The 20,966-nt window shown below is 48.4% G+C and overlaps 1 protein-coding gene across 2 annotated transcripts in view; it reads left to right on the top strand.

Annotated features, from left to right (window-relative positions):
- The first annotated feature begins 918 nt into the window (after window positions 1-918).
- TEX2 (testis expressed 2) overlaps window positions 919-20,966 on the top strand; it is a 114,352-nt gene continuing 94,304 nt past the window's right edge. The window contains exon 1 of one of the 2 annotated variants that reach the window (XM_027517676.1): window positions 919-1,063. The gene's annotated coding sequence lies outside the window, so the exon portion shown is untranslated. The remainder of the gene's footprint in view (window positions 1,064-20,966) is intronic. The other variant, XM_027517675.1, reaches the window with a different exon arrangement.

The following is a 20,966-nucleotide window of genomic DNA, read 5'->3' as shown; positions in this document are numbered from 1 at the left end:
TTCCTGGGGTTATGACTGGGCCTGGTGATGGCAACAAGGAAGGGTGTGTTTTGCCATTTAAGTATTTAAGCATTGTCTAGAGAGTTAGAGAACAAGACTGCCTTGTTGCTTCAGCCCAGCCCGGTGCCCTTCAGACTCAGTTCTTGGCATGACCCACTCAGGGAACTGTCCTGAGTTTCTCAGTAGGCGACCTCCAGCCAAACTAGCAAATCTCCCAACCATATTTCTGTTTTTGAGGATAAAGAACAGCTTATCTTTATTTATGGCAGTTGCACTTGAACTTCATTGCCACGAGGAGTCGACTTGAAATAATACGTGACTGCCTGTATGTGGCTCCTGTACCAACACTACCTACATCAGAATCACCTCGGGGGACGGGAGCTGAAAAATACATATTTTCCCCAGTCGCATTCCAGACACACGGAATATGTGTTAAATGTTTTACAAAATTCTCCAAGGTGAAGCTGGATAATTTTTACGCCAATTTCTGGGACTGGACGGGAACACGTGTCGGACGGCCCTATGAAACTCAAATTCCAGTCATTGTGCCAAGCGAGGAGACCCTCGGGACCTCAGTTTCTCTTTCTGACAGAGGCAGGTTCTGTCCCCCACTTGTTGCTAGACTTCAGGAAGCGGAAATTAATAAATGCAAAGTGTTGGGAAGAGCGAAGCTGCCGGACTACGGAGAGAAGAGAAGGTCTCATCCCTTCCAACCCAAGCTCTCCCAGGTAACCCGGCCGCCGCCCGTCTCCCCAGCCCCGTGGGCGGCGGCCTCTTTAACAGACCCGACCAATCGCACACCCATTTCCGCGGCCGCTCCCGGCGCGCTGGTAGGGGCTGGATTGGCCGGGCCTGGCGCGAGGCCGGCTCCGCCCCCGCCGCCCTCTGGTTGGCGGCGGCGGCCGCGGGCGCGGGGCGGGTCCGCCGGCTGGGCGGGGTGGCCGGTGCCCCGGGGGCGGGCTGGCGGCAGGACGGCGGCCCGAGCCCGAAACGGAGCGGGGTCTGCGGCGGCCGTGAAGCACGGGCGCCGGCGCAGTACAATGAGGCAGCCAGTGGATCCGGGGTGAGCGCTCCCGGGGCCGGGCGGAGCGGTGGAGGGAGCGCCCACCAAGAAGGCCGGGGCTGGGGGCGGCTCCGGCTCCTCAGGGTCCGGGGGCCGGCGGCCGTTGGCGCGGCTGGGCGCGGGGGTCCGGTCCCCCAGGGCCCCGCCCCGCTGTCACGGTCCGGGTTAAGTTGACATGGACGCCTACCCGCGAGGCCCCCGGGCGCACCCTTCTTTCCTCTGGGGGCGGTGTGGGGCGGTCTGGGCTTGACCCCGCCAGAGGTGCCCGCCGGCCAGCCCACCAGCCTGCTGTCCACGGGCTCCGGGCTCGGCCCCAGCCGGGGAGGACCGTCCACACTCAAACAGGGAAAACAGCTTGTGATTTTATGAATGGGGCCCCGGGTTCTGGTCTTCCCCGGCGCTCACGTCGCGAAACGCCTGGAAGTCGAGAACCGCAGTTACTTTTAAGCGGATCTTTCAGAGGCTCTCAGCTCCTCGGGTGGTTTTTCGCCAGCTCTTGGAAATCGCGGGTGGCAGTGGGTGGTTCGCGTGCCTTAGACTTGAGACGACGGCGTTCCGAACGCCGGGGGTTTTGGAAGGTTAACAAGTGACATTGGGCTGAGGCCTAACGCCAGGTGCCCTGCCCGGAGCGCGGGGTGTGACGGCGGAGGCTGTGCTGCTGCTGGTGAGCGCAGGAACGAATCGGTGGGATCAGAGATGGGCTGAACCGCTCCCCAGAACGCTTGGCTGACGCGGGAGTCGGTGCAGGGGAGTTTTCCCCTCTTGAAAATGCCTTTTGGAAAACTTAGCCCCTCGGTGGGTTGATGGTTACTGAAACCATCGGTTGTTATGGTTACAGGGCATCTAATGTAAGGGCAAAGCCTGTCTCCACCCTCGCTCTTCCTCCAAAGCCGTGAAGTACTTTGTCACTACCGTCTTTAAGAGACGCTGCCCATGGAGGGCATACTTTTTTATTTGGAGGAAAAGCGTGGGCTCCATGAAGGCAGGAGTGCTGCCATATTCGTGTTTGAAGTTCTAGGTTGTGACACCGCGGCTGCTCTGCGCAGACGTTGAAAAGAACCAGCCTTTCGCATGTTTTGATGGTTTTCATCAAAGGCTTTAAAGGAGTCCTTTCAGGAGCCTGATGTAAGCTGGAAGGAAAACAATGAGTAACTTTTATATGGAAGCCAATAAGGAAAAACGGAGGCGCAAATGGTCCTTGAACTCTGGAATGGGGAGTGTTTGCAGAGTTTAGATGTTTGTTTGTTTGTTTTTTTGACCACCCAGCTAAGGAGATCTTAGTTCTGGGACCAGGGATCAAACCAGGGCCCTAGGCAGTGAGCGCACAAAGTGCTTACCACTGGACTGACAGGGAATTCCTGAAAGTCTGGGTTTGTGGATTTAGAGCTGGGTGACACCGTGCAGCTTATCTCCAGGGAGGTATTGAAAGAGCAAAAGTGCCATTTTTGTCAGCTCTGGTTGCTGTTTAGTCGCTGAGTCGGGTTCTACTCTTTGGGGCCCCATGGACTGTAGCCTGCCAGGCTTCTCTGTCCACGGGGCTTCCCAGGCAAGAATACTGGAGAGGGTTGCTATTTCCTTCTCCAGGTGATCTTCCTGACTCAGGGATCAAACTGCCTGAGTCTCCTGAATTGGCAGGCAGATGCTTTACCATTGAGTGCTCTTACCCAACCCTTAAATCATTACGGCATTCTTTCAGATTCCTCTAAAAGTTGGTGATTGAGCTAAACTTTATGTAAAACAAACAGCCTCCTGAGATGATGAGGGTAGAGTGGGATTTTTGCCATATAGTTTCTTTTTTTCACATGGGCCTCAGGGTTGGGGGTGGTGGAGAGCTGTGGGTGAACTGGACTTGCCTGCATTTATCTTCAGGAAAGGTGCTATGCCTGAGAGGAAGGAGATTAAGAAACAGATTCAGATAATGGTGGTAATTGAGGCAACTGCCGAGTAGCCCAAGGGCTGGACAGAGGAAGGGGAAGAGAGAGTGCATGGGTTTTGGTGGGACTAAGGGGACCGGGCCTTGTTGGAGGTTTGAAGAGCAAGTAGAAAGTCATCATGTGAGAGGATTGGAGAAACAGCATTGCCGAGTGTATCGTTTGCATATTAGATATTATGGTTTTGGAATGCGTCTGGAAAAGAAGCAGGAAAGACTGTTGTTAGTCTTTTAGGTAGGATAAATGTATAGGATGTTTGGGAGTTCTGGTCCCAGTGAAATGGCATGTAGTCAAAAAATATTCACTCAACTAATTTTTGTTGAGAGTTGGCCATGTGCCAGAAACTTTGAGGCATTCTGGGTACGATGGAGAAAAAAGGCAGGTCAGGAGTTTGTTTCTACATCCATATGGCTCACCTTCCCTCCCAAAGCTCATAACTTATGAGGATTTTCTGAAGCTCTTGAAGAAAGAAAGAGGTGAAATGCACAGAATATTACTTATCATAAGAATGAAACAGGACAGTGGGGAAATCCCCTGTAGGTCATTTTTGGTATCAAACTGGATCTTCCAAGACTGCTTTCTGTGTCAGATGTGGTATCTCTTCATCCTCATATCTGTTGACCAGTGTTTTTTGATGGTGTTGCTGCTGCTGCTGCTAAGTTGCTTCAGTTGTGTCCCACTCTGTGCGACCCCATAGACGGCAGCCCACCAGGCTCCCCCGTCCCTGGGATTCCTTCTCCAGTGCATGAAAGTGAAGTTGCTCAGTCGTGTCTGACCCTTAGTGACCCCATGGACTGCAGCCTACCAGGCTCCTCCGTCCATGGGATTTTCCAGGCAAGAGTACTGGAGTGGGGTGCCATTGCCTTCTCCGTTTGATGGTGTTAAGTTCTTTTTAACCTTTCCCTCTGTCAGTGAGTTTACTCAGAAGTTTGGAAGTCAGGCAGCTGTCCCTGCCCTCCAGGTGCTTCTAGTTCATTTTCTTTGCCTGAGTGGCCCTCAGGGTCAGCTTTCTTCTGTCTGATCCTTATTCTCACCAGAGTGTCCCCCTGGGGAATTGCTGAGGTCACAGGGAATTGTTTGTTCTTTAATTCTGTCCCAGAGCAAAAGGTGGTCATTATAGAAAGAGCATTCGCTGAATTCCAGCTCTGCCATTGCTGCTTTCTCTGTGTATATTGGGCTGGTCATAAAGTTCATTCAGGTTTTCCCATAACATCTTATGGAGAAACTTGAACGCACGTTTTGGCCAACCCAATATATCCTCTTTTGTCCTGGAGCAGCCCTCTAAGGGAGACTGGTGCTGGAAGCCTCAACGTTGGACTTCCCAGGTGGTGCCGTGATAAGGAATCCACCTGCCGATGCCAGAGACATGAGCGATGCAGGTTCGACCCCTGGGTTGGGAAGATCCCCTGGCATAGAACATGGTAACACGCTCTAGTATTGCCTAGAAAATTCCATGGACAGAGGAGCGTGGCAGGACAGTACCTGGGGTCGCAAAGAGATACGACTGAGTGACTGAGCGGGCAGGCTCGCGCAGGCACACACACACAGTCTCAATTTACAGGAGAGGAAACTGAGAGCAGTTCAGTAGCTTGCCCAGGGCATAAGCTGGTTAGTTGGTGGAACAAGATCTTAGTTCTCTGACCAAGGATTGAACCTAGGCCCTCAGCAGTGAAAGCAGAGTCCTAACCACTGGACCACCAGGGAATTCCCTGGAACGAGAACTTCAGTGTAGGACTTTCTGATTCCAGATGTACGTTTTCCGTGGCATACCACGCTGCTTTCGCAGAAGAAAGGCAGGTTATCCTAGTCTCGCACAGTGCCTGCTTGGGCATGTGAAGGGCCAGGTTCAGGGGTGTTCAGAGAATTGCCGTAGTTGATGTGCTGGTGGCCGGGCGGGTGTTAGCCCCCTGTGTCCTGCCTCTTTGTCAGGTGTGTTTCTGGGTAATTCACATGACGTGGGAAATCTGAGTTTATTGCCATGAAAAGGTGACCAGTCTTACCAGGTCTGTATCCCAGACCTGTATTCTATTTACTAGCTCTGTGACCTTGGGCAAACTGTTTTCTCTGTGTACCTCAGTTTCTTTATCTGTAAAATGGGACAGTGTTCACATTTCCACAAATGTAAGACAATACACTTTGTCTCAGCTTAACATGTCTGAAAAGAGAAGAAAGTGAAAGTGAAGTTGCTCAGTTGTGTCTGACTTTTTGTGACCCCATGGGCTGTAGCCTACCAGGCTCCTCCGTCCATGGGATTTTCCAGGCAAGAGTACTGGAGTGGGTTGCCATTTCTTTCTCCAGGGGATCTTCCCGACCCAGGGATCGAACCCGGGTCTCCCGCATTGTAGGCAGATGCTGTCACGGTCTGAGCCACCAGGGAAGCCAAAGTATCTTTTAAATCTATGAGGTCTGACATTTGTAGTTGGCTGGACTTCCTTTTTTCGAACATAAAATAATGGTGTCCTAGTGGGGTCTGAGGTCAGATGAACCATGCTAGTACATTCTCTGTCAGTAGTTGTGAGGATTACACGAAGTCATTTGTGTGCCTGGCACAGCGTGAGCCAGGAACACGTGATGCTGTCGAATGACAGAACGTAAGGTTAACTGGTAGGTGGCTCTAGAGGGAAGCTAGGGAGCGTCTTGTAAGATTTGCCACTCAGAGCCCAGGCAGTAATCCACGATCTGTGGGCTGCAGGAACATTTTCCAGTTTGTGTGGAGCTCTGTCCTTTGGCTGACTCTTGTCCCCGTGAGAAGCATTAACTTCAGGAGCTAACCAGCCATGGACAGACAGCTCCCTGCCTATTCATTAAGTTCTTTGTCAACTTCAAATCCCAAGTTAAAAATAACTATCTTTATGAGAACTTTGGAAACCTGGGCTGATGTGAATACTATGTGTGAATTTTAAAGCATCTCAGGGTTTTGTGCAAGATTCCATGTTGCCTCTGGCCAAGCTCCTTGTGATGCTTAATTGCATCGTGTGAAGTGTCTATGCAGCCCCATTCATCAGAAGGGTGCTCAGAGGCAGGTACAGAAACCCTGAGTTTCTGAGTGAGGTGCAGAGAGTACTGCAGTTGGTGTTAAGAGACCCGTTGGCCATTCTGGGGGGTTCTCCAGTTATTATGTGTGTCTTGGGCACTTCATTTCCCCACTCTGGACCTTGAAGTTCTCTTCAAAGTGCAGACTTGATTTCTTAGTCTCCTCCTCCCGCTCCCTCCAGTACAGTGTCGTTGATTATGTGAGTTTATGAATTTAAGGATCTGAGAAGTTAAATGTTTGAAAGGAAAGGACTCCTGAAGTCTCAGGTGCGTGTTTGTGCTAGTGCTTTTGTAATGAGAAAACATGGGCAGGTGAGAACAATAAGAGCACTGTCATTTATGGAGAACTGCTGTGTGCCAGGCACTGCCCCACTTTTCAACCTCACATCATCCTGTGAATGCTTGTGCTCGATCGTGTCTGACTCTTTGTGACCCTATGGACCACCCCCCCCCCCACCCCAGGCTTCTCTGTCCATGGAATTGTCCAGGCAAGAATACTGGAATGAGTTGCCATTTCCTACTGCAGGGGGTCTTCCTGACCCAGGGATCAAACCCCAGTCTCATTCATCTCCATCGGCAGGCGAATTCTTTACCCCTGCGCCATCTGGGAAGCCCTTATGAATAGTAGACCCTAGTATCAATCTTATTCTAAGATGAGAAAGCCGAAGTTCAGAGTTAAGTAACGTGTTCAAGATCATGCAGCGAGGACAAGGGCTTATGGCTGGGACTAGAACTCGGGCTTATGTTGCTCCCCAGTGTGAGTTCTGTGGTTGTATCAGGTGGACCCTGCCTCATTTTGAAATCTTCTAAGCCATGTTCCCTGGAAGTTTTCTCAGTTCAAAAAGTGAGATTTCCCTTTGCTTTGGGGTCATACATTCCCAGCCTCTTACTGTGTACTGACCCCAGTTTAAATTCTGAGTTCTCCTTGAGAACATCTGCTGTGTGTTGGGAGAACTTTGTTAAATTTAAGGACGACCCCTATAGGAGTTGCAGAAGACTCAAGTCCTCTTTGGTTTTTCTTTGGTGAGCAAAAGCCACAGGCCAGGCCACTGTGAGCATAGATAGGACTGTTGAGAGAAGAATCTGGCCTTTCTGCGAAGAAGCTGCTGGAGTGGCTGATGGGTGGGCTTTGAAACAACCTAGTGACCTTTGTTGGGTTTGCCCAGAAGATCGGTTCTAAGGGCTTCCCCCCAAAGAGATGATTGGACACACTGAGCCCCTCCCGGGCTTATTCTAACATTTGAGACCAGGACAGGGCAAGAGGAGCCCTCTTCAGCTTGTTTAGGTTTTGAGATTTAAAACCACCCCACCCCCATCCTTGCAGGATTATTCCTGCAGATAACCTTTGAGAATCTGAGTATGCATTTCGTAAGTTTCATTTCACGTTTGTTACTTAAAGCTGACATAAGCTGGCCTGTTCTCTCTCTCAATTTTAAGTCCTTTCTTACACTTAATGTTGTCTTTTAAGCAGTGTTCCTCAAGATGGTTCTATGTATCATTTGGGGCTGGAAATACAAAATTAAAAAATCTTACCACTGAAAGGACTGACTGAACAGCGATCATCACTCATTAAACAAGTGTCTCTCGGAGTGTCTGGAGCCAAGCATTGTGCTTAGCATTGGAAAGAAATCCAACGGGGAGCGAAACAGATGTGTTTCCTGCTGGCACACAGCACATTATGTAGTCTAGACAGTAAACAAGTCAACTGACGTGTGTGTTGTATACATTAAATGGTGAGAAGTTGGAAATCTCCTTCCTCTGAGGGAGGAGAAAAACAGGCCCTGAGAAAGAATAAAGGGAGGGAGCCAGTGTTGGGAAGGCGCCTCAAGGGAGGGAGTGGCTTGTGGCCGGTGTGGCTGTGGTGAGGAGGGGCCAGAGGAGGATGAAGGGAGGAGAGGCAGGTGCATCACAGAGCGGAGGGGAAGGGCTGGGACTCCCAGCCTGTCAGTGCTTGAGGCACCATGGGAATGTCTTACAGGGGTTTGCTGACTTACTTGGCCTGGAAGGAGATGAGCTTGTGTTTTTGGGTCCACATTTCCATCATCCTGGGTGTAAAGTAGCCAGAGGGCGGCAGGTGGGACCGAGATGGCCCCTGCACATGTCCACTGGAGGCGTCCCTGTGTGGCGTGGTGTGGGGCGGCCACATGCTAGCCACAGCCCGGCTGCTGGGCAGCGCTTGCCGTGGGGCCTCTGCAGCGCGGGCAGGGCTCACCTGAAAGCTGGGGTGGACTGGAAGCATTGTTCCTCAGTCTGCGGGCATCTGCGTTAGCGTTGGGATGGGGAGGGAAGTCGATTATCAGCCTTTTCTTCCGATAAGATGAGGCAGACAGTGGCCTTATTGTCAGGTGGTAAGCATGCCAGCTCCGAGCAGCTGAGAACAGAACCCACCTGAACCCGGCCTCTGAAGACGCTCAGTGCAGTGCTTCCTGATGCCCACCACAGCCTGGGATCACACAGGAGGAGAACTTCATAAAACAGGTCGCTGGCTAGGTTGGTTCTTGGCCTGACTTGAGAGGTTTGGTAAAATGCTATGCACCCAGCCCTATCAAAGTTTATAATTACCCTCCATAGTATGTGTTAGAACAGATTGAATTTGTGTATAAGTGCATTAGTTCCTTGAGAAAAAAAAAAAAGTCCATTATTCTGGAGAGAAATTTTACATACACAAAAGTAAAGAAGAAAAAATGAGCCTCCTGTATCTGTCACCCAGTTTGAGTAATTATCAACATTTTCCAATCTTGTTCCCATGTTGTTTCACATTTGAAGCATTGTTGCTGGGTTTTCTGTCACAGTATAAATGTGTCTTTGGGATATAAAATCACATGGTAGATGTGGTGCTAGAGAAATTCCTGCATGCTGCATCATTACAGGACATAATTACAGGACTGGTGTTAGTGGTTGCCATTCTAAATCTGAAACGAACATTTCTTGCAAGCCCCTTATAGACTTGCCTATGAAAAGTAGGCACAAAATTAGATGGCCAAATAATCTGTGTATTTACTAAAAATATCACCTGCATTGGGCAATATATAAGATATATATGAAAGAAGCTTCCCAGGTGGTGCAGTGGTAAAGAACCTGCCTGCCAGTGCAGGAGACACAAGAGACGCGGGTTCAGTCCCCGGGTCAGGAAGATCCCCTGAAGGAGGAACTGGCAACCCATTCCAGTATTCTTGTCTGGAAAATTCCATGGACAAAGGAGCCTGGGCAGGTTACAGCCCATGGGGGTAACAAAGAGTCAGACACAACTGAGCGTGCACGCACACGTGCGCGCGCACACACACACACGCATACATGGAAAGAATAAGACAGTCTTCACAGTGGCTTGTGAAATACTGGTCCCTTTCTTCCTCACAAGGAATCACATGGTTATTTTCAACATTCCTGGCAAATAAAATATACACAAACCCCAAACTATGAGACTGACTAAAAGCACTATTTTTTGGTGTATATTAAGTTCAGATTATAGCTTCTGCTAAGGCTTCCCTGGTGGCTTAGACGGTAAAGCGTCTGACTGCGATGCAGGAGACCTGGGTTCGATCCCTGGGTTGGGAAGATCCCCTGGAGAAAGAAATGGCAACCCACTCCAGTACTCTTGCCTGGAAAATCCCATGAACGAAGGAGCCTCGTAGGCTAGAGTCCATGGGGTCGCAAAGAGTCAGACATGACCGAGCGACTTCACTTCACTTCATAGCTGCTGCTGCTGCTGTTGTGTCCGACTCTGTGTGACCCCATAGACAGCAGCCCACCAGGCTCCCCTGTCCCTGGGATTCTCCAGGCAAGAACACTGGAGTGGGTTGCCATTTCCTTCTCCAATGCATGAAAGTGAAAAGTGAAAGTGAAGTCGCTCAGTCTCGTCTGACTCTTAGCAACCCCATGGACTGCAGCCTACCAGGCTCCTCCCCGTCCATGGGATTTTCCGGGCAAGAGTACTGGAGTGGGTTGCCATTGCCTTCTCCAGATTATAGCATTCACTTACAAAATCAAGGAGGACACAGCTATGTATTGAAAGTCTCTATCTGTTAAACTTTTGTGTGTGTGTTAAGGAGAACTCAAACCTGCAGAGAACTCTTTCCGACAGACCTTCTGTAGCGTTGAGAATGTGCTCCATCTGTGCTGTCAATATGGTGGCCTCTGGCTGCCTTGACTATCAAACCTTGCAAGGTGGCTAGTGCAACTGAGAAACTGATGTTTTATCTTAATTTTCAGTTAAAGAGCTCCATGTGGCCACACTGATGGTGTCGTAAACCCTGGAGCTACACTGTTCAATCTCTGTGATAGGAAAAATCCTGCAGAAACTAATTTGGACAACAAATGAGAGAGCACAATTCTTGTGTAGGTCCCGAACTCGGTATATTTTAGAGAAAAGGAGTTTGATTCTGTAGAAGGAAGAATTGCCTCTTGGGGTTCATGGTGTTCCTCTGAGAGCACGGTTTTGGCAGCTCAGTAACCTGAGAGGTTAGATTTGGTGCGGGATGTCTTCCAGGGCTCAGATCTTATGAAAGAAGGAGTGACTCTCTCCAATGCAAAGCGCTTGTGCTACTCTTGCATCACAGAAGGTTTCTAAGAGGTAGACGGGAATCTGTTGAGTGGCTCATATGAAGGTTTCAGGTGGTCGGGTGACCTTACCCTTGGTAGCTGCATTCACTGCCAGGGGGGTTTAGAGGTTCAGAGGAGACATGCAAGGGCCTGGGCTGTCGTAGTCACCTTTTCCTCCCCAGCACATAGTACATGCTAAATAAATATGTTTCAAAAACGGATGACAGTTTTTAAGAATGGATTTAAGAGCAAGTAAGGAGAAGAGCTTTAAATTTGTCTAGAAATTCTGAAAAATAGGTGCCAAAGGGAGTAAGTGTAATACCAGTGAGCTGCGGAGTGTATACAGCCAATATTTGCTGCCGGAGGTAATTGACATTTCTCTTCACTGCAAATGCAAGCTGGCTCTTATCTCGTCCGTTACCAGGTGCTGTTATTTTCATCTCTTAAACATCTCTTGAACGGTTCTCTTTCTCTTCAGCTTCACTGCCACCACTCTAGTCCAAACAACTCTCTTGGTTTTGAAGGTGGCAGCAGCCTTCCCCCCGTTCTTCTCACAGCCGCTTTCCTCTGCTCTAATCTCTTCACCCCTCAGCAGTCGGAGTGGTCTCTTTCTCTTAACAATTCCTAATATGATCACACCACATCCTTGTTCCCAATCCTAGGAAGGCTTCTTGTTGCTCCCAGGATAAGAGCCACATTCTGAACCTCGTCTGCAAAGTCCTGTGTGATTCAGCGCCCCCCGCCTGCCTCTGCTGTGGCCTGGCCCCAGGACTCTCCCCTCTCAGTTAATTACAGTCCATGACCCTTCTGTTCCCAGCTGGAAGAGAGCTCAGCCTTTCAGGAACTGAACCACCGTGCATCTCCCTCTTCGGGAAGCAGCTCCACCTCCTCACCTCGCTCCCTTTTTCTCTCTTGTTCTTTACACCACTTCTCGCTGTTGTGGTGACGTATTCTTTAGGAGACATCTGCTTTCCCACTTCTTCTGGGAGGGCAGGGACCTCATCCATTGTGCTCACGATTATATACCAGTGCCTCGCTCAGCATCTGACCCGCTGCACGAGCTTCTTAAATGTTTGCTGGGTGAGTGAATGAATGAGTGTAAGCATATTAGGAACATGGGTGACCTTGAATAATGCTCTCTAACACTTGGATTTATTGGAAGGATTGCATAGTTTTTAGAGCAGGATAACCTGAGAAGGGAAATGGCCAGGCTGGGGACTGAGGGTGGAGGGATAGTCCATGGGAATCTGTGGTTGGAGCTGTCTGGTGGGTTTAGCACTGTCTCACAGGAGAAACATGTCTTGACCCACACTTGAAAAGCATTTGCCTGCTGAGTTAAGGGTGGTCCCCTGTCTAACTTCCTATCCCTGCCCTCAGGAGGCATCACTCTCACTGAGTATATGCTTAGTTGCACTGGGCCCCGATTTAAGAACTCACCGTTGGAGTCTTCCGTATACAACCCACAGACAGAGATGTAGTAGTCTTCCTGTCTTTCTAGAGTCGGGATTCTGCCCTGTTCATGTTTGTCTCTCTTTCCTCGCTTTCCTCCATGGCTCTTATTCCCATTGGCACCCCTGGGCTGTGTCCCACAGGTGGTGGCGCTACTCCAAAATCATGCCAGGTGGGTCCTAAAAAGAGTTCTTGGCAGTGTTGTCCTCAGTCACCTCTGACTCTGCAACCCCATGGACTGTATGTAGCCCGCCAGGCTCCTCTGTGAGATTTCCCAGGCAAGGATACTGGAGTGGGTTGGATGGGTTGCCCTTTCCTCTTGCAGGGGGTCTTCCCGACTTGGGGATTGAACCCTCGTCTCCTGCATTGGCAGGAAGATTCTTTGTCGCTGAGCCACCTGGGAAGCACTCTTGGCAGCAGTGGGAGGGGATTCTAGTTTTGCCTTGTCCGGGAAGAGACTTCCAGCCACTGGGAAGAACAGAGGCAGGTCCTGACCCTGCCGGTGAGGAGACGCCCTCTTCCTGGGCCACTTCTAGCTGAGGGGAGGAGCCTGCGGGTGCTCCTCAGATCCTCTTGTCATGTGGGAGAGACTCAGGGGAAACCTGGATCTTCACCAGAAACCATGAATTTCTAGCTAGGAAATGGAAGGCCTTGGCAGAGATGGTGGTTACATTTCTTCTATAACTTTTGTGATTCTGAAAGAGAAACTGGGATGTTTTCTCAGTTTGATGGGATGTCACTAGCTGGTTTCCTAGGAAATGTGTTTTTTTGTTTTTATTTTTGGAAGGAAGGGACTGGTTCCCTGAACCAGAGCCTCCAATAACCAGAGAGGAGGTATTTCATGAAGACCAGAGTGATATGTCTTCTGGGAGTCTTGCAAGTCTGGTTAAGAAGGCTTTAAGCTGCAGTCCATGGGGTCGCAAAGAGTCAGACACGACTGAGCGACTTCACTTTCACTTTTCCCTTTCATGCATTGGAGAAGGAAATGGCAACCCACTCCAGTGTTCTTGCCTAGAGAATCCCAGGGACCGGGGAGCCTGGTGGGCTGCTGTCTATGGGGTCGCACAGAGTCGGACACGACTGAAGTGACTTAGCAGCAGCAGCAGTAGCAGCAGCAAGCTGAATATTAAGGGGACAGAAAAGTGTCCAGGAAAATGGCAGAACCAGAGACTATAGAGACCTGTGTGACTTAGCAGCAGTGTGGGTACTGAAGTGGTGCCCAGGAACTCCCAAGTGGGAACTGGCATCAGCTGGTTGAGAACGCCACTGGTGGAGGGTGAGCAGGTGATACCTCCATGCCCTGGAAGCCTGAACAGCTCAGCCGGGTAACTATGATCTGGTGGGGAGGGAGGATTAGAATAGAGCCAGGTAGTGTGGGTACACCTGGCTCTAAAAGAAAACCCTCTGCGAGATTCACTGTGTGCCCTGATCGTGGAAGGCTGGCGGGGAACGTTTCAATGATGATAGAGTAGAGGCCAGGTTATGTCACTGTAGGACTCTGCCTGCCAGACTGAGGAGGCAATGATTTTTTTTTTTTTTCATAGACAGATTTTAAAACACGCCTCCTGGCAGGTGTAGTGGACCAAGCAGATGTTTGTATAAGGTGAATTCCATTCAGAGTGGACCATGTGGTAGATTCTAACCCTACCTTGCTGATCATTTTACCTCTGAGAGCAGGTAAAGGGAAGTGTGTGTATGTGTGTGTGTGTGCGGTCCTGCTGGGACCTAACAGTGACAAATGAGGAAAAGGCGGTTGACAGCGAGGACAGGGGGAAGCCATGCAGACAGCAAGGGGACCTGTGGCTGCGGCCAGCAATAGGCAGAGAGCTCAGGGTAGGGAGGCCGGCTCCACGGTGCCTGCTCTCCACCCTGCAGTCACTGGGCTGAGCATCTCCTACCTCATTTTGTTGCTTCCTTTGATCAAATTGAGGGACCTGCTCCTCATCTGAGCTGGAAGGGAGGCCGTCCGTATCCTCGTGTCCAGATGTCTGTTAGTGACCTCGGGAACATTAGCCCAGGGCAGTGACTAGTCTGTGTGGCCCCTGATCGGTTTCCCATTCCCCCACCCAGGTTCAGGATAGAAATAGTGGGGTCTCCTAGTACCTGTGCTAGGAAGTCTGAAGGGAGCCGTCCTCAGGGAAGGTGGAGCTGCGGGCTTTGGCTAAGTTCACAGGCAAGATCGAAATGGAAAATAAGTCAAGAGTGGTGGAAAGCCCAGGGGAAAGGAGTTGCTTTCGTTTTAATTTCCCAGGGTAGGCTAATGTCTGTGGGGAGGTGATGAGTGGTGCTCGATTCTGAAGGGTAGGTTATAGTAAAGCAGGAACATTAATCTTTTTTTTAAGGCTAAAACTCCCAACAGAAATGACTATTGATCATGCTCTGAGCCTGAAATCAAACTCATTTGGTCATTTGAGCTTTTGTCTTCAGGCTTGACTGTGATCGAGAGGGGTGTTGGCAGAGGCTTAATAGCCTGCAGTGAAATTTTATTTCATGAGGTCTGATTTGTGGTACGAAAATCTCATAGAAGGAAAAAAGCACAATTTGAGTTTCTGGATTAGGTGGTAAGAGTCATTTTTGGCAGCACAGGGAACAAGTCCAGGGCCCAGGGTTTTCTGGGGCAGATGGTCAAGAGGTTCTTCCAACTATGTAAATTTATAATGCCAGAGTGTTAATCTCACAAATTAAAATGTAAGACATGTTTAAAGTATATACATTTTGACCCACAGCTAAGAAGAAATCTTCCAGAAATTGCCGACTTAACTGTTTTCTAAAACTTCCCGCTACTGGGGCTTGATGAGAATTTTAATCTTTCTATGTTATCTGTCAGAGTTGTTGGCCTGTTAACTTCAATTTCCCTTCCCAGAAATGCTGTCCTGCCTCCCCTGGGCTCCTCCCAAGTGCAGCAGCAGAGTCTCCTGGCCTCTCACCCACCTCTGCGCTGAGTGAGCACAGAGCAGGTGGGCTCCGGTAATTGGTTAGTGTTGAGTGAGAGGGGTGCTCAAGCTCAGGAAGAAAGGAGTATTTTTTTTGGCCACATTTTTCTGTTTTAGGAGTTCTTTTCTACAGGTGAGCAAATTGGTACTTGAAGCATGAATGAGAGGTTTTTGGTTTCTTGTTTTGGCAACAGTGAGACAGGGGCAGGTATGTGGTTCAGCCCTGTCGGCCCCTTTTCCTGCCTGTGGTTGTGGGGGTCACATCAGTATCTCTCAGTGGTGTGATGCTGTTGCTAAGGGACTGAGTGGTCCGGCCAGACAAATGGGAAGCCTGGAAACTGTGATGATTTCAGGCCAGATTCTTTGAGGCTTGAGAAAGGGCTTATCAAATAGGTTATCCCTATATTGAGTTAGTGTGGGCTGATCCTCCAAGGATCCCTTGAGCATTCAGCAGATGACACTGCTCAGAAGACAGTGGCTGTGCTTGGGGACTGCCACTGGGCAGGCCTGGACTCTCCGTGAGTGCCAGTCTTCTGTGAATCTCCTAAAGGAAGTCCCTACCCACTTTGCCATTCTTTTTTTAAAGATGGCATTTCAAAAATCTTAAAAGCTGGTATTTGAATAGCAGTTAAACCTGATAAATTCTTAATTATAAAATGGTTGAAAGTCGCTCAGTCCTGCTTGACTCTTTGTGATCCCATGGACTATACAGTCCATGGAATTCTCCAGGCCAGAATACTGGAGTGGATAGCCTTTCCCTTCTCCAGGGGATCTTCCCAACCCAGGGATTGAACCCACGTCTCCCGTATTGCAGGTGGATTCTTTACCGGCTGAGCCACAAGGGAAGCCCTAAAAAGTGGTTAGTTAGATTCTCTTTTCCCAGGGTAATAGTTTGTAAGCCAGCGTGCCAGTTTTTCTTTTTTTTCTTTTTTAACTAAAGTATGTTTTGGAATTTTCATTTGTTTTTCCATTTTGGGGCTATTTGTGGAGTGTCTAGAAAGTAACCAGCTGTTTTCCCAGTAAGGTTTTGGTTCCAGGAGCACAAAGTCCTGGTGGCGCTTTGGGAGGTGCTAGACCAGTGTCGTCTTGCTAGAGCAGAACCTCAGCCTTCTCAGATGGCCTACAGAGCTTGCACCCACCAACCAGAGGGGTGTGGATCAAGACACTACCACCCTCCTTACTAGGAACAGTGCACTGAGTTCTTTCAGCCAGGGTTTTTAACTTTGGGCTGGGGAAGGGAGAAGTCTCTGTCTTCTCACGAGTTGAATGTGAAATCCTGTGGGGGTATTTGCGCATGTGCGTTGGCTGCAGTGACAGTGATGGTGGTGGCGGGCCGGGGTGTTGATTTTATCAGGTTAAGGAAGAGCTCCAGCTCTAAAGTTGCTTTATGTTTCGTCTAAAAAGCTCTGAAGCCAGGTTTTTAGAAAGGAGGGACCAATTCAGAGTAGAGGGAGAACCTGGAACAAAGGCTCCAGGGTCCCAGCGGGTGGGAGTCTGTGTGTGCAAGCCTGGCTTCTCCTCACCAGTCATGCCAGGCTAGCCTGGACCCCTGAGATTCTCTTTCCTCACTACTGGCCTCTTTGCCCTCCTCAGATCCTTAAGATGTCCTTTGTGGAGAGCACTGATAAAGTTGTCCTCTGAACCAGGTGTCTTATACCAAGACATCTTCTCCTTGGTTTCCTTAGTCAATTTCTTTTAATCAGTGCCCCAGTCTCCCCCCTCAACCCCCTAAATTCTCACAGGGCTTCTCTTTTCTTGGGTTTATCTCTTTTATACCACCTTTTCTTCCTTCTGTTTTTATCCTAATGCCTTCTAAGTTAATCTTTTCCCTCTCGTGGGCTTTTCTGTTGGGTCTGGTGATTCTTGGTCTGCAGCCAGAAAGGGGGCCCTGAAGTAGAAAGAGAACTGGGAGTCTGAGCCTTGCAGCCTTGTTTGACTCTGCCCCTTGGGTCTCAGCTTACCATTGCTAGCCTGAAGTCCAGCAATCTCCTCTTGCAGCCTCCAACTGGTCAGGAACCCACACCTGCCCTCACTGTCACTGGCTCCCTTCTTTCCTTGTGGATCTCATGTGTGTCCTAGGATATGAGCTCTGCTTATGAAAGTATGATTCTGTTTTATATTCCTTATTCTAGTTTTGCTAGAGGCAGAAAAGACAGAAGAAATTGCTTTCAGAAGGACCGTTCTTGGGACTTCCTTGGTGGTCTAGCAGTTGAGACTCTGTGCTTCCACTACCAGGGGCTTGGCTTGTGTTCGACCCCTGGTTGGGGAACTAAGATTCCCCCATGCCATGCGGTGCAGCCAAAAAGTTTAAAAAAAAAAAAAAGACCGTTCTTCCAGGGGCGGACCAATATATGACAGCACTGGTGACGTGCATTATTATAGCAGAACCCTGTTACCTTTACAGTCAAAGGTGATCATCATCTACCTTTGGTAGTTTGAGTTTCTTCCCCTCTCTGAATTTCTCCCCCAGCATTCTAGGGGGTCAGGGATCTGGCCCTGAAAGGGGTCTTGGAGGAAGGTCTTCTTCTCTTGCTACTTCTGAGGATTCGGTAGCTCCCCGGCAGCACACACCTTCATGTGAAGGTGGGCATGTAATCCGGGAGGCTCTGCTTAGGAAACTGGATCTCTTAATTGATAGAGCCGGCTCCTGTGCTAGTAATGCAAGCTGTTGGTAATTACAAAAAACCTACCGTGAAACTCATCTAAAATTAATGAAGAGTCAGCACCGTGGATTGTAAATACAGAGGAAGTTATGGCCCTGGCTCTGTTTCCCGAAGGTGAATTATTTCTCGCCAGCCCCTATGTTTTCCTTCTCCCCATTGTACCTGGGACCCCGATCAGTTTACCTCCCTCCTCCTCTGTCCCATTTTAATGGAAAGCTATCCAAAAAATGCAGTGCATTCCCAAGTCAACTGTTTGGGATTCTCCATTCCACTTTTCTATGAATGCAGAGAAGTGAAAGGTCTGTTTACTGTTTAAAGAAAACAGTAAAACATGTGGGAAACAAAAACTCGGGAGTGAAAACCAGCCTGATGAACAGAACATGTCTGCTCTTCCTGACTTCGATTTTTTAAAAAGGAGGGCTGTTCAATACTTCATTTTGCATGTATGTCGGCCTGTGAAGCTCTCTAGACCACCGCTTACATATGCCATGATAGATGGCTGAGGTATTTGAGGTTAAAATCCTACTCCTTTGGCAACATGTACTTTACAGGCATACCATCCCCCCCTTGATTTAATAGGCAGGATCTTTGGTCTGTGTGTGCTTTTATGTGACTTGAAAAGAAACTGACTAGTCCATTTAAATAGATTTCAATTAGGATAATGGCTTTGAGACATCTCACAATGGTACATTTTCTAGACTATTTAAGATGGAATTGTCAAATTATAGCAAACAGAATTAGAAATTATTTTACAATTTTCTCAGCAGATGGTAATTTCCCCTTTGGTGTTATCTAAGTCATTCTGGAAATAATAGCGTAAAGGTACCTTTTTCTAAAAACTTGATTATTTTCCAAATACAATGGTACCTTTTGGTTTAGAAGAAATGCTAGAGGGAGATGGTAGTCCAGGAGAACAAGCAGAAAATAGTAATTTTCAGCCTTTCATTGTACCTTTGGTCACATTTTTGGAAGAAAGACCAAAAATTGCCATTTGTGTGAAAGAACATTGGTAACTGGGTACACGTGAAATGACAATGAGATTTTAGAGTAACAAAGTCACTTTCTTCCATGGCTTGTAGAAGCAAACGGTGTGTGATCAGCAGGTCCAGCATCTGGGACTGACGGAAGTGGAGAGTTTATGTAATCTGTAGTATATTTAAATTTCCATGTTAGAAAAACCTCACAGAGAACAAGTTTATTAAAACAAAAATAAAAAAAATAATTTTTAAATGGGAGGGCAAATGTACAAGTATTAATTCTTACAGAATATTGAAAATTCTTTAATCTAGGACACAGTGTGTTGAGAGGGTCAGAGACCAGTGGAAACAATGACTTTAGGGTTACATTTTGATGTAGAAATGCTCAGTCGAAGATAAAACTTGCCTGGGAGGAAAGTTTCTATGGAGATGTGTCCTGTATCTTGAGTGATGTACTGAAGCATTGAAGACTCAACATTAATTTTGATCTTGCTTAGAAAGCTGGATAAAATAATGTGTTTCTGAATTAAAAAAAAAAAAAGAAACAAAAACCCAGTAAATTATTATGACGTGTTACCGGCTTGCAGTGGAAAATGTCAACATCCAGGAGTCCAAAGCAAACTCAGGAATCAGCATCCTCAGTGCAGACCTCGCTGACTCACCATCTTGATTTCAGGGGCTGTCATAGCTGTGAGGTCCGGCGGCCTGTCCTCAGGCATCCCCAGGAATGTGGGCGATCTGCACCACAAAAGGAGCATGGTAGCTATTACTGCCGATTCCTAGTATACTTCCTGGGAAAAAGTATTTGACTCCAGGCAGGTCCTAACTTGTTAGAAACCGGCAGTGGCTCTGAGAAGCTTTGCATGCTTAATTGTGTCTGACTCCTTGCAACCTCATGGACTGTAACCCGCCAGGCTTCTCTGTCCATGGGATTTCCCAGGCCAGAATACTGGAGTGGGTTGCCATTTCCTTCTCTTGGGGATCTTCCCAACCCAGGGATTGAACCTGCATCTCTTGAGTCTCCTGGACTGCAGGTGGATTCTTTACTGCTGAGCCATCAGGGAAACTCGTTTCCTAAAATAACCCAAAGGAAAAAGTTCTGCTGCCCTTTAAGTGGTACTTTAACTGCTTTTAGGCCATGCACTTTTGAGTCTCTGAACCCTATGAGATCTCTCTAGAAAACCACACATGTACACACAGATCAATTTTGCATGTAGACGTAAAAACCCTTGATTTACAGTAAGAGGCAAGTTTTTGGAGAGAATTTTAGAAGGGAGTTTGCTGCTGTTACACCATTTTTCATTGGAGGGTTCAGGCTATGGCTTGAAAATGTACCTTGTGGGTTGTTGGACAGTAAGTTTGAACAGGGCTGAAAGCTGCGGCCAGGCCTCATTCTGAGAAAGTCGTGTGACCTGAGAGTAGTGCTTCTGGAAGGTGTAGCTCCCTTCCCCTGCAGAGCTAGGCCCAGTACTTCCCATTAGGGACTTTGGGGAGAAGGTTCTTTTTGTCTAAGGGCAAATTATGTAGAAAAGCAGTACCAACTCTGCATTTATTTCCCTAGTTATCTATGTGTGTTTTCCCTTAGAGTGGAAAGACAGATACAGCCTTTGACCCAGTGGGTTTTTAATTTGCTAGGTAAATCGCTTGTTACATTAGTTTTAAAGGAGGCATTGCCTGCTTTATTATGGCATAACATGACTTCAGAGTTCTCCCATTTGAGAATATATGTGTTTAAGAAAGTACCTTGAGAAAACTGCATTTGTTGGATTTGTGTCCTGGCTTCAGATGTGCATTCCAACAGCCTTCCTGTATGAGGCAAGCTGGGAGCCTGACACAAGGGCAGGCCCGGAGCCGCAGGTCTGGAGTCCTGTTGTTAGCAGCACTTCTTTCATTTCCACTTCTGACCCCTTCCCGCCACCTCAGTGGATGGTGACTTGCAGAGGAGCCTTTATTTATGCCATTGAGGTCTAAGAACTCAGCACCACTCAATATTTCCCCTTGTCCTGAAGGATCCTTATCTTTGACACAGCATCCAGGTCTGTATAGTCAACAGTATGGTTTTTCCAGTAGTTATGTACAGATGTGAGAGTTGGATCACAAAGAAGGCTGAGTGCCAAAGAATTGATGCTTTCAAACTGTGGTGCTGGAGAAGACTCTTGAGAGTCCCTTGGATGGCAAGGAGATCAAACCAGTCAATCCCAAAGAAAATCAGCCTTGAATATACATTGGAAGGACTGATGCTAAAGCTCCAATACTTTGGCTACCTGATGCGAAGAGCTGAGTCATTGGAAAAGACCCTGATGCTGGGAAAGATTGAGGGCAGGAGGAGAAGAGGGCGGCAGAGGATGAGGTGGTTAGATAGTATCATCGACTCAGTG

Source organism: Bos indicus x Bos taurus, chromosome 19 (assembly GCF_003369695.1).
Source record: "Bos indicus x Bos taurus breed Angus x Brahman F1 hybrid chromosome 19, Bos_hybrid_MaternalHap_v2.0, whole genome shotgun sequence".
Lineage (NCBI taxonomy): Eukaryota > Metazoa > Chordata > Mammalia > Artiodactyla > Bovidae > Bos > Bos indicus x Bos taurus.
The sequence above is the reverse complement of the archived record's forward strand: the minus strand, read 5'-3'. Positions and strand labels throughout refer to the sequence as shown.